General features: G+C 43.2%; 1 protein-coding gene across 1 annotated transcript in view; it reads left to right on the top strand.

Moving 5' to 3' along the window:
* Positions 1–608: 608 nt before the first annotated feature.
* Positions 609–12,426, top strand: part of SH3BP2 (SH3 domain binding protein 2) — a 41,438-nt gene continuing 29,620 nt past the window's right edge. The window contains exon 1 of the mRNA XM_075422147.1: positions 609–668. The gene's annotated coding sequence lies outside the window, so the exon portion shown is untranslated. The remainder of the gene's footprint in view (positions 669–12,426) is intronic.

Below are 12,426 nucleotides of genomic sequence, written 5' to 3' on the forward strand. Positions count from 1 at the left end.
TCCAACCACCTGCCGTGGGCAGGGACACCTGCCACCAGACCAGGTTGCTCAAAGCCCCATCCAGCCTGGCCTTGAACACTGCCAGGGAGAGGGCAGCCACAGCTTCTCTGGGCAACCTGGGCCAGGGCCTCACCACCCTCACACTTCCTGATACCTAACCTAAATCTCCCCTCTTCCAGTCTAAAGCCATTACCCTTGCCCTGTCTCTACGTGCCCTTGTAAAAAGTCCCTCTCTCTCGATCCTGCCAGGCCACGTCCTCCGGAGCTGCGATTTTTACCCAGATCGGGACAGTCGCCGCCACTCGCGGGGCTGACGAGGCCGCCGTGAGCTCTCCGCACGCACAGCTCCGAGAGGGCCGAGCCGCGGCTCTCGGACCGGACCCCGGCAGGGCAGGGCGGCCCCTCAGGCACCACCGGCCGCTGCCCGGGCACGGCGCTGTACGGTCCAGCCCCCGCCCGGCCCAGCCCTTCCCGGTGGCCTCCGCCCCGCGGCAGGCAGGGGAGGGACGGCGCGGCGCCGGCTGCCGGCAGCTCCCACCGGCAGCGGCGGCGGGGCGGGCCCGTCCCGGCAGGTGAAGGAAGGGGCGGGCGCTGGGCGCGGTGGCCGCGGCGGGGCTGCGAGGCGGGGATGAGCGGCCGGCGCGGCGGCTGCCGTCCGCGGAGCTGAGGTAAGCGCCATCCCCTCCCGGCGGGGTCGGCCAGAGGCGTTGCCGCTCCCCCCCGGCCACCGCCGCCCCGGTCCCCCTTTCTCCCTCCCGTCGCCTCAGCGCGGTGCCGAAGGGAGGGTGTCGCCGGGAGCCTCGGGAAACGCCGTTGCCGGCCCGCCAGAGAGCCCCGTGCCCGGCGTGAGGGGGAAAGGCCGGGCCCCGCGGCCCCCGAAGCTGCCGCCTGGCGCCGAGGCGCTCGGGAGCGGCCGGTTTCCCTCGCCTGGGGTTGTGGAAGCTTCGCCCCTCGGCGGCGGCGCGACCCTGGGAGCAGGGTTACGGTCACCGCGGCCCTGGGGAAGGCGCGGTTCCCGCCGCCGTGAGGGGAGCCGCGGGAAGGCGCCTCGTGTCTCCCCGTCCCGCGTGTTGGCGCCTTCGGCTCGGCGCCGCGTTGGTGGCCTGAAGGTGGGATGGAGCCGTTTTGGCAGTGCAAGTCCACCTTTGTGAGAAGGAAAGGCTCTCCAGGGAAAAACAGAAGCGTAGGTGCTTTCCTTCAGGAAGGAAAAGATGCAAGAGCTGTGCTGTTTCCCCACTTGCGCTGAGGTGCGGCTTTGATGTTGAGTTGTAGGGGTCGGGAGTAATTTCCTAGCACATTTCCAGTGATAATATAAGTGTGTGTTAGAGGATGAAGCAAGACTTTTTAGAGATTATGTGTAGGGTACAAATGCGTTGTTGACAGCATTTTCTTTAGTGTTACCGTCTTCTTCAAGCCTCCTCAATCTTGGAAGCCCGCTCGTATTTACCTGGGTCATGCTGTCCCTTTGGTGTAGGTTTGAAGTTCCCGTTCATCTGCGGGTGTAGGCTCTGTGCAAACTGTGTACTGCAATTCTTGTATCAGCAGAGAGCAAGGACACTGGGCATGTGTTTGTTTAGTTTGTCAACTTTTATCCCACAAGTCACTGGTGCAAATCAGTAGTAACTGAAGGATACTGATACCCAGAATGAACTGAGAAGGTAGATAAGTATTTCCCTTCCTACGATTCTGTCTGCCAAAACCTCTTTTCTTGGGTCTTGATGATGCTAGCAAAGAACAGGTCACTAGTGGGACCGAACCGGCCTTGCACCTTGTCTAACTTCATCATTACAGATGAGGTAAAATTGCTGAGCAGATGTCAAAGAGCCTCTCCTGCTGGTGTATGTGCTCAGGGTGGCCGATGTGCAGACGGGACTTCAGTTTCCTGTGCGAAAGAAGTTGTGTTAAACTGGTATGTTTCCTACTGTGAAAAGCAAATTTCCACTTTCGCTCTGCTCTTAGTGTCTTAGGGGTTATGAAACAAATTCAGATCTGAATAATTACACATTTTTTCTGTTTATATGTAGTGGTATTTCTACAGGAAATGTAGAGCTGGAGCATCTGCAGTTTGTTTCATTCACGTACCTCTTTCATGCTAGAGACAAAAGTAGAATTAACTTGCTGTTTTTCTTTTAGGCATAACACATGTTTCTTTCCTTTCCTGTTGCTGTATTTTGGAGCCATTTTGCTGTTGCGAGAGAGCTGATTAATAGATATCCCTTGCCAATATTCCATCACTGAGGAGTCAGTACTGGGTCAGCTTAGTGGTGGGTTAAATGCTGTTTCCTTTTCGTAATTTTCTGTTTTAAAATCTCCTAGCTCTCCATAAACATCTCCACAAACTTTGTGCTAAAAACATCCAGAAAACAATGAGCTTTTTCTGAAGTTATAAAGGAGGGAGATACAGAGATGCCAATTCTAGAAAAGGTTTAAAGTTTTCAAGCCAGTAAGAATGAATACACCAAGATAAATTCCTGCAGGCACCTCAGGCAGGGCTGTCTGAGAATTCCGGTGTTTGAGGCCGATCTGATCAGCTGACCAAGAATCTGTAAGCTCTTGCAGGCAAGTGAACCCCCTGTACTTTAAAGACCAGGCTTCCAGTCTAATTTTTTTGTTAGAAAACTTAGTTAGCCTACAAAAAAACCCAAACCAAACCAAAAAGAATGGGGCCATTAAAAGTCTCCTCCTTTGATTTCTTACTTAAGTGGACATGGGGCAGTCTCCTTTGATAGAAAACCAAACATGGCAGCCACTTTGATAATGAATACTAAGCAGAAATGGAAATGCATTGAGAACTGTTAACTTACTCTTTACGACACTGGAGCACAGACAAGGATGACCAAAAGGCACATACATGTTATCATTTTACCTGTAGAAGTGCTTTTGACAAACCCTGGTGGTGACAGTTTGCTCTTTGCCTGGTAGCCCTTAGCTTGTTGGTACGTTTATTGCTGTGCATTGCAATACAGTAAGATTGCAGTAAGGGAGATACGAGTTCTAACTTGATGGCATTGACTTAGTGTTGGTATATCTTCTAGCCTTTTTGGCATGAGATGTTAGACAATGGGTAACTTAGGCTTTCATTAAATTATCCAGTAGTTTCATAAGTTGTTTGGAATGTGCAGCCCTGAAAGTATTTTGTCAATTAATTGTTGCTGGCTTAAGCCCTGATGTTAAAAGTACTTGCAGATGTAAGTAACCCTGTTATTTGTAAAACTGTTAGTTTGCAATACTGTAGGATCTGGATCTTGGCTTATTACATCTATCAGACCTTGCAGGAAAGTTCATACAAGCTCAGACTCTCAGCAGAATTGATGGATAGCTCTGTAAACGATGGTGAGGACTCAAAAGTTACCAGGGGACTTCCAGAGTAAATTGGTTTTCTCTAGATTTGAAAGTATTGGTTGATACAATGATTCTTTCACAATGTGTTTCATCTTCTGATGGGGATTTCTGAGGGAAGAGAGAAAATAACCTCCTAGATGGCTATTCCTCTCTTGTGTAGCTATGCATTCTTCTGGCTTTTTTTTTTTTTTAAAGGTAAGCTTATTCCATAAAGGCATTTGCTGATGCCATTGCTTCGCATTTGCTTTTGAACCTGTACTGTAGTGGAACAAACAGTGTCTGGAAAGGAGCTGTGAGTTTGGAGATCAGAGGAACTTAATGCAGCCTCAAAGGTAATCTGAGAGAGACGATACATTTCTGTAAATGCAATACTAAATGGAATCTGCATTCTTTTTACTGTTCTTACATGTACATAGGTCACTGTCTATTCCATTGCTAAGTCTCTTGTTAATGAACACCTCTGCCACTCATCTTATGCTAGAATGCAAGTTATACCTTTTGCAATGTGTTGAGAAAAGAATCAAAGGCACTGTAGTTTTGATCAGTAAAATTACACTGGGTATCATAAACTTTAAGGAATTATTTATCATGTTATATATTACAAGCATATGTATCATCAGGTTGTTTAAGATAGATGACTAGGCTAGACCTTACAACAGAATTCTCAGTACACCATACTTTTTAACACTAATATCTGCCTCTACGGTATTTCTCAAAGACCTGTTCAAAGGTTTGTTGAATTTCTTATATCTTTGTTAAAAAGAAAGGGGGTTGAAGATTCTACATTTCATTTAACACATGCGGGAATCTGGAAACTATTTTTCCTGAGGTAAATGGTGAATTCTGAACAGGGCAATGGTTAGGGGTGAATGCACAAACTTGACTTCCTATGGAAACAAACCTAGATGTTGTTCTCTCCCTATCCCAGCATACCTTTGTAACTTAAATAATCTATTTATTTTACTTGCATCTAGCTCATTTCCAGTAATGACCAAGTTCTTATCTCTTCCAAGGTGCTGTTATCGCAGTGGTCACGCCTATCTGAGTGTCTTTGGCACAACGATGTTTAAAGATGACGTACAGTGCAGAGAAGGAATTGCAATCATGCAGAAATCAGACCTTGGCAATACCTTCAGCTCCTGCAAGCTTTGTTTTTAGGAGCAGAAAAGAGAGTAGCTTGCATGCCTGTTGTAAGGATTCCTGTTGTATCTCCCTGCAGCAGTCACAGGCTGGTTTAACCAAAATAATTCAGGGGCACCTAATCTGTAGCTTGGGCTCTCCTTAAAGTAGTTCTGGCAAATCTTAGCTTTATGGAAAGTGGACATTCTGGATCTGTCTCCTAAAACAGTTGGAAAGAGCTGAGCTAGATAGCTAGTGTCAAATAAGCAAATCTTTGGCTAAGTTTAGGAATAGCTGCTTGCTGAATTTTGTTGCTGGATTAATCTTCATATCTCTGGTTGCCCAGAGGTAGGGAAAGCAGACCGTTGCTTCCTTACAGTCTTATCTTTCTGGAAAAGCCACAGGTTAATCTCCAGGAAGGCTAGGGAACTCTTATTTTTATCCTCTGTATGTGTGAAAATTCTCACTGTTCAACTGGTTATGGTTAAAGCTTTCTGGACTTTTATTTATGCTAAGTTATAGCATTGACTGACAAACTGTATGGCATTAGTCATGTACCGTCAGGATTGCCTCCCTCCTAATAGAACAGTAGGTACATTCGAATCATTATTCTGTTCTGTCTTCCAGGGAATGCATATGTCTTTAACCCCCTGCCCCCCCTCAGCTCTTCTAGTGTTAATTTGTCAAAGAAGGAACTTCCCCATTCAAGCTAGCTTTGTATCCTTACATTTTTAAAAGGTAAATGCTTTTTTCCATAGATACGTGCAACCACTCTTCTGTAACTTATAAAAACATGAGATTGTTTTTTGTCATTATAGACCATTTCCTTGGATATGTTAGGGCGGGAAGATGGGATTTTGGGGTTCTGTTCTTTAAGGTATGACTGACTCTAGTGCAGGCGCTGATACTGTATGTTGTAGTGTGTGAGCGCTTAGGGATGACTGGTAATTCCTGCTAGTTTCAGATGGATTTAGGTGCCTATGGAGACTTTCACAGTGTGGAGATGGCTTTCGCTCTCTCATGGAACATTTAGAAAACTTATTACCTGCAAACAGATTTGAGATCACTTTACAGTGGCCCATGTAAACAGGTTGTAATTGTTGTTGCTTGATGTAGTACACATTGCAACTAAACTTTAAGTGTACAACATCATCTCCTCTTCACACATGCATGCACAATGGACTTGTATATGCCACTGTAAAACACTTCATTGATGTTTTTGATTGTTTCCGTGCAGGGAATATATGACAACCCCGAACAGGAAAGTTACCGAACGCATTTAACCAAGGCTTTTATTTCATTATCCCTTCAGCTTTACCATAAATGAGAGTACTAGGAGAAACTCTGATTTATGCTTTTATTCATAACTGACCTGTAAGGGCTCTTCAAACAGGAAATCTTTCATTCCAGATGGTTTCCTCAAAAAAATGGAATTTTCATATGGGAGCAACAACTGAGCAAAGTATCAGCCTTAAATTTTTTTTTTAAAATCTAGTGGCCATGCTGAGTAATATTTAACTTTTTTTGTGAGCACCAAACCCCTGAAATTTTAGAATTCTATTCTTTTCAGCAGGAACACCACACAAATATGCAAAGGTTGTGAATGAGGTCCCCAAGAAGAGGGAGTTGTATGTATTTTAAGCAAGCATCTATTATTCACTTTCTTTCAGGGTGCGTGTACTATGTGTTTTAAGCCTTTCCTCTAACTGGAAGGGTAACGTGCTGTTTTAAAAACCCAGAAAGTAAAATCCCTTAGTGTAGTAGCTGGAGCCTTAAAAGAAGCAAGACTCAAATTTAGTAGTCGGCAACGTACAGTACTACTTAAATATGATAAATAAGGATTCTTTTCCAAGGCTCTGAACACTTTCGCAGAGTTGACAGTTCATCAAATTACTGCAGTTCCTCAGAGTTTGCATTCAGTTATGAATTTCTGTATAGATAGAGCATCATTTTTGTCCAATAAAAGAGATAACTTTCACAGACTGGAGCAGCAGCCTTCTGTCACGTGGGCTGAGAGTCACTATGACAGGGTGTAGTCACCCTTTCTTTAGTGTCTTCACCTTTCTTTTGTTTGTTCACCTTCGCTGTGCCCCTTACCCCTGTCCAGATAAGTGTACTGCTGTCTTTTTACCGTTTTCAGTATACCTACGAGAGTAGTAACAGTCTGTGGCCTGAGTCTTCAGGCAGAGATGTGGGGTTTTTTTGTTTATTTTTTCCTTTCTCTGTCAAAAGTGATGGTGTGACAGAAAGACTGGAGGTGGATCAGCCATTTATCTTACCAATTATTTTTGATTGTGCTGTGCAGCAATACCATAATACACTTTTTTGCATATATGGAGCAGTACTGCAATGATGCTAGGATTCAGTCACTGTATCAGTTTCATTGCAATATCAGTGAGTTTAAAAAAAGAAACCACACACTGACTGACTAGTGCTTCTAGACAGTAGGTGCTCACACCTAGAGCGGAGGAGAAGCAGCAATATGTAGACCAGAAATTTACTAAAGGATTCAGTTCTTAGAGTTGGCTTTTATTTTATGTTACAGTTCATCTCCTGTCTTGCAGCCAATTTGTAAATTTCCAGCACCCTGACTTAACACAGGTTACCAAGTTCCAGTTAAGTGATTAGTCCCAACTTGCTGTAGAAAAACAACTTACATTTCGGAGTTTGAATTATTATCCTCATTCTTGCTTCTGGCAGTACCTGGAAAGAAAAGACTGGGAGAGTCCAATGGCATCAATGTGCATGTCTGGAACTGTTGCTACCTCGGAGATCTTTGTCTTGAGTGTTGACTAGAGAGAGGTGATGGGAAGTGTGCTGCAAGACTCATCATGACAGGTGATTTATGCATAATAGAAACATGACTAAAAGCAAAAGATTTCTCAGGAGTTTGAAGCATATCCAAATAATCAAGAGGAGAGAGAATAGTAGAAGGAAGTAGGAAGATTTAGGATTCCTAGGTTCAGTACTTGTATGGTCAAAAAAACATACTGGGTGATGGAAATGTGATCTGTATGTATGGGTTTTCTCTCTGTTAGGACAAGCATGTGAATTTAGATTGGGCTCCACTGACCTGAACTCCATTGTTACTGCGTGTAAATGCACTGTTTCATTGTTCAGGTCAGCCAGCCTGGAACTGCCAGCTGAACCGCATCTTTTGGTGTTATTCTGCTTTAACAGCTGGAAATAAGGTCAGGTCTAATTTAGCTGGCAGTCTTCCTGTTTAGATGAACCATGAACCTGTGCTGTGCAATTTAATAATTAATTCTTAAATGAAAGCAAAACTTAATTCTAAATGTTCTTAAATTGAGGTGACTTTAACTCCAGCTTCATCTTGTATCAGCATTGAGTTTTTCATTCAAAGATATGCAAAATGAAAAACAAGAACCCTCGGAGGAGGGAAATCTTACTTATGTCAGTTTCCACTTTCGTATTCAGTTCTTCAGACAGCTTTCTACTCTTCAAGAGAGCTTTACTCTGCTGAAATCAGTCACTGAGATGTCTTTAGCTTTATTTATGCAGCACTTCAGGACAGCATCTCGCATCCTGAAACGGATTCTGTGAGTGTAAAAGCATGTGTTACTCGTTTTCATTTTTCATGTAATAACTGCTTAGTAACAAAACAGGAAGAAGAGAGGTGGAAGTAGATGATAATGTGAATACCTCAGTCTTGTCTGGTGAAATATGACTGGTAAGACAAAAAAAAGTGGTTTGGTAGGAAGCTTTGTTTCCCCGTTCTATTTTTAACTTCAGCTACTGCAGTGATAGACATTAATCATCATTCTGGAAATAGTAATAGTAATATTTTTATAAATATTTGCATATTTTCCTATTAAATGGTAGTCTAGTGAGGAGAGAAAAAAAACAAAGCTCATGTTGAGTTTAAAAGTCTTGTGAACTATGATTTTGGGGGTTATACCCTGTTGAACATCTAAATTTGATCTGCAATTTCCTTCCAGAGTCTACATGTAAATCTTATTCCAAGCTAAAATCTCGTTGAAATGGTCCTTGATCTCATGTTTTACTAACTCTCTTAAATTACTATACAAGACATACTGTACTTCTTAATATACTGACGTGAGGGACAATCTCTCTATTTGTGTATTTGTGAAACTTGTCAAAACTCTTCTATGAAGAAAAAAGTTTTGGTTTAAATGCCACATCCTTACAAATTTCACCTTGAAGTCTACCTAGTTCCTCTTAATTTCAACAGAAGTTGCTTGCATGCGTCTAAGTGCTGAGGTTAGCCTTCAAACCAGAATATAGGTAACCTTGAGAGCTAGGTCTTGCAACCAAGCAGCAGAGGCTTAAATTATTAGTCTCTAATCTTGTGGCAACTCTGCTAAAAAGAGTAAATCATTACTGTGATGTTGCTTAACAGTAATTCTATTACAACATGCCACGTAATTGCTTGCTTCTCATAGACCAAGCTGGAACTCTGAAGAGACGAAGTTCAACATAGTACAATTGCAAGGCAGTTGTTTCCTCAAATGGGAACATCTCTTATCTTGGAGTGCTGTGGCATGATCTTATTGCAGAGATGGCATGTGTTGTTGCTGAACATTGTTTTTTAATTACATGAGCTCCTCAGCCTTTTACATAATCTAGCAACTGCACTGTTTTTGACCAAGGCTATGTACTGAAGTATTTCCTTATACTAATAAAACTGTATACTTGTGTAAGAGCTAGTTTTCTTCCTCTTTGTTGTTTTCTGTACCTGCTTGTATTCCTGGAAGGATTAGCATTTTTTCTACTTCATGTCCTGGTAATGACGTAGAGAGAAATTTAGCACAAAGAAACCTAGACTATAAGCCTGCAGGTCCTATTGACAGATGAAATGCTTATAATAAGCTAATTCAAAACTGATCTGATCTCTAAACTTGACTAGTCAAAATGAGGCACTTCAAGCTATGTTTGGGCAAAAGTGTGGCCCAACTTGCACAGCTGTTGAGCATCTGCAGCCGTTAATTGCCTTCAATCAGTCAGGCTTAGACATTCAAAGTTTCCACTGCAATTTTTCAGTCAGTTAATCAGACTTCACTGTCCAGGAAGGTATGTTTCCAAACCACCGCACAGTTTTCACCGAATCACAGAATGTTCGGGGTTGGAAGGGACCTCTGTGGATCATCTAGGCCAACCCCCCTGCCAGAGCAGGGTCACCTAGAGCAGGTTGCACAGGACTGCATCTGGGTGGGTTTTGAATATCTCCAGAGAAGGAGACTCCGTAACCCTTCTGGACACTGTTCCAGTGCTCCGTCACCCTCAGAGTAAAGAAGTAAAGAAGCTCTGCTTTGTGTTGAGATGGAGCTTCCTATGCTTCAGTTTGTGCCCGTTGCCCATTGTCCTGTCGCTGGGCACCACTGAAAAGAGTCTGGCCCCGTCCTCTTGACACCCACCCTTAAGATACTTGTAAGCATTTAGAAAGTACCCCCTCAGCCTTCTGTTCCTCAGGCCAAACAAGCCCAGCTCCCTCAGCCTTTCCTCATAGGAGAGATGCTCCAGTCCCCTCATCATCTTTGTTTTAAGTGAGTGGAGTGGGATTTGTGTGTACAGACTTTTGTACACATTGCGTGGAGAGATATGCTTTCTGCTATCAAAGTGGGCATACCACCTGTAGGAGCATGGGACGATCAGTCCTGTGCAGTCTCTGTTGTATGATGTCTAGGAGAGAGTACTTGCATTTGATTTTTGAACTGGAGACTTGCATTAGGACTGTAAATAGGTGAATATACTCAACAGAATGATAACCAGAAAGGGTTTTCTGAGAAGACAAAATGCACAGTGTAGTAAGGGCACACAAGTCTTGTGATTAGTAGTTCTTTTCCCCTGAAAGAGCTGGAGGTAGAAAACTACCTTGAGGAATACTAATGGGATTATATACAACAGAATTGCGATCCTGGGTTTAGGAGAACTCAAACAAGATGATGATGCATTGTCTGTCCAAAATTTATTCCAGTCTCGCCATCAATCAGCTTGTATGGGTACTCAGGAATAAATTAAGCATGACAGACTGCTGGAATTATGCTAGATAAATACTTGATGTGTGACTGTGCAGTGGGGGAGGGAGGGAAATCTGGAAGGTAAAGAGGAATATTTTAGATGTACTTCTCATCTTTAAAGTAGGAGAACAGGGTTAGGTAGCCTAACTATTCTCTAGCCACTTAGAGGAAAGTATTGTATTTGTGGGAAGCTGTTATGGGAAGAACTTGTGGTGACGTTCTTTTTTCCCCCTGAACTCAAAGCCTCAGTGAGTCATTTCTCTCCTTATTTCTGTCTCCGGGCAAACATCACAACTGTTGTGAAGATGGTTGCAGTTCAAAAAGCCACTGGTCTGAGTGTCTGAAGAGGCAAATTGAAGCATTATCAGAGGAATGTGTGAATTTGCTGAAACTCACATCTTTCGCTTTGAGGTGCAGATAACCTTTCTAATAATAATGGAAACAACGCTGATAAGATGGAATACTGTATTTCCAAATGTATGCAGTACTACATGATATCAAAGTGATTAAGTCCGGAAACTATCTGCCATATTGGCACTGTGCCTGCTACGCTTCTGCTGCCAGACTGTTTCTCCACAGCTTCATGGCATCCTTACTCCCACAGTGGAGAGCAGTTCTGTTTCTTCTCCTCCCTGCTGGCTGGCAGATCTTCTGCTTAGCAGAGCTGGCCAATGCTGTGGCTCTTTGGCTCTAGGGGAATGAGAGGACTGCCGGGGGTAGAAGGATACTTAAGTGGAAGAAAAGGGTTTCAGAGTGCTGCTGATGCCACCTGTGTGCTTGCACTGTGGGATTCAGCTCCCCAGCAAAATTGGGGTGGCAGGTGGCAAGGGATTAGTGACAAATCTGTTAATTACTAAAGATGTACTAACCTCTGAACTAATGGGCTGCAACAATGTCTTGCTACTTAATAATTACTTGGTAGTAGGAAGCTCACTGCTGGGCTGTTGAACTGGGACCTAGAGCTCTTTTGCCAGAGTTGGAGATCTTACTCCAAGGAATGTGGCACTTGATTGACGGGCTTTGTTTACTGAAAGGCAAGCAGAAGGGATTTGCACAGCGTCTTTGCTATGAAATGGTGGCAAATTGAAGTCTTTTTGCTTGAAACTCTTCATTTGGCAACTTTATACAATTCCCTTCCTTCCTGCAGTGTTCTCTTCCATTTTAGATAGCAAGAAGCAAATTCATTAGATGAGTGCTTCTAATTAATTCTTGCTTCTATGCCTGTGCCATTTCTACCTTTCTAGTCAACATACTGAGTAATTTGACTGCCATGTGTTACTCATTCCCTGTTATTTTTGTAGCCCTAAGGAGAAGATCAAGACTGCATCATCTAGTGGTTTGGTAGGATTTTGCTCTAAATGCGCTTGCTGGTCTGTGTTAATTGAGAAGGTGTGTGGAAGAAATGCACCTGACACATGGATCAGGAGTTGTGAAGTGTCATTCTTACCTTCTTATGGAAACAAAAGTTGTGAGAAAGCTCTGTCTCCCACACAGACTTTACCAGTTGTAGTAGTGGTGTTTGTCAGTCTTCCTTTCCTTTTTTTTTAGTTTTATTATTGGGTTTCTATGTTTTTTGAGCAGCTCACAGGTAAAGACCAAATAGGAACTTGGCCTGATACTCAGGTGTGAGTCCATATAAAAAGCAAATACAAACCTGATGTGTTCCTAATAATCCTCTCCTAAGAAGATGATAAACTATGTCACTATTCACTATTTAACGTTAGTGTCCTAAGGTCTGATAGTTTTTATGTTTATTTCAGCAACATCACCTAGAAACAGGAGAGCGAGCTTGTACTAGTATGAAAAGGATTGAGGATAGTGTTCTGTAGAACAGCCAAAATGTCAAAAAGGATGGTCAGTCTTGGATAATAGATTCCATGTGATTTCTCACTGAACAGTTGCATCTCCAACAAAGTGGAATGAAAAATGATAAAGAAAAACTATGTAGCATTCCAAACGAGCAAAA

Source organism: Opisthocomus hoazin, chromosome 5, assembly GCF_030867145.1.
Source record: "Opisthocomus hoazin isolate bOpiHoa1 chromosome 5, bOpiHoa1.hap1, whole genome shotgun sequence".
Classification (NCBI taxonomy): domain Eukaryota; kingdom Metazoa; phylum Chordata; class Aves; order Opisthocomiformes; family Opisthocomidae; genus Opisthocomus; species Opisthocomus hoazin.